The following is a 1,455-nucleotide window of genomic DNA, read 5'->3' as shown; positions in this document are numbered from 1 at the left end:
TTAGTTTTATCATTTTGAGCAACCTAGGTAAAGTCTAGAACCACCCAAATAGAGGTCCAAAGCCTCCTGTACCACAGGTATGTGACGGGTAGCGCACACATAGGGTACAGTTTAGAATTGAATTAGAGTGCCTTTAGGTAACGACTTCAACATAGTAATTGGGTAGCAGGAGATGATAGTTTGTGCCAGCTGAATAATATGAGCAACTCCCTACCTTAAGGGAGTTGCGAAGTATTATTTATGTTGCACGGGGTGATCCTTTAGGCTTAAAAACATAGGACCTCCCTTTTTCTTTATATACTTATTATTTACACTTAGTCATCTAATATAGACCAATGTAGTTGTACCCTTGTAATCATTAAGGATTTGTACCAATTCTCATGTGTTATGATAAGATTCCTGGACTTCTATACTTTCCTTTGTTTATTTGATCACCTAGCCTAATAACATAATCCACATAGGTTAAAATTTGGCCGGGACCCACAGTTATGGACCTCGAGGAGTGCCTAACACCTTCTCTTTGAGGTAATTTGAGCCCTTACCCGATCTTTGGTGACACGAACTAGTTAAAACATAGTTATTCGCAAATAGATACCGTAACGCTTCTTCAAATCGTTATTTAGCGACTTTTTTATTTTAATTACCTTCCTTTAAAAGAGTTATCACACGTCAAAGCCCGCTTTCGCGAGAAAACGGGGCGCGACAATAATCATACATGGAGTCTCAAAAAGGTAAGGATATCTACTCCACATCTCATGCTTGGCCTCCCAAGTGCCTCCTTGACCAGCTGACCTCTCCAATGATCCTTCATAGATGCAATATTCTTTGACCTCAACTTTCAAACCTACCAATCCAAAATAGCCACCGGCTCCACATCATAAGTCAGATCTCCCTCAAAATGTACAGTGTTGATGACCAAAGCATGTGTCGGATCACCACAATACTTTAGTAACATAGATATATGAATAATTGGGTGAACTCCCGATAGACGAGGTGGAAAGACAAGTCTGTAGTGTCATGGACCAAACTCGGGGAGCGCGGCCGATGCTCAACCGAGTGAACCCGACAGAGCAAGCATATTAGATTTCTTTCTACCCAAGTCATCCGTGAATGGAAATAATACATATTTCATTAATTAGACAAAAATATGATCATGTCTGCAATATCAACTTCTTACCATAAGTTTCATCATTTTTAAGGTCTCAAATGGACAAGTAATACAACCACAACATAATATAGTTTGACTTTACCAGCACCAATGCACAACTCACACTATGTCTACGGAGCCTCTAATAGATACAAAAGAGTACTATGATAATGCCGGCAACAAGGCCCCGACTATACCTCAAACACAATACATGAGGAACAAAAGATACATGACCCCGAAATGAAGTGGGGCTCACCAAGTCAGCTGGAAAGAGGATGTACCGCTATTGCTGATCAATTTCTCATGTT

Source organism: Nicotiana tabacum, chromosome 17 (genome assembly GCF_000715075.1).
Source record: "Nicotiana tabacum cultivar K326 chromosome 17, ASM71507v2, whole genome shotgun sequence".
Classification (NCBI taxonomy): domain Eukaryota; kingdom Viridiplantae; phylum Streptophyta; class Magnoliopsida; order Solanales; family Solanaceae; genus Nicotiana; species Nicotiana tabacum.
Note: the sequence above shows the minus strand (reverse complement) of the source record.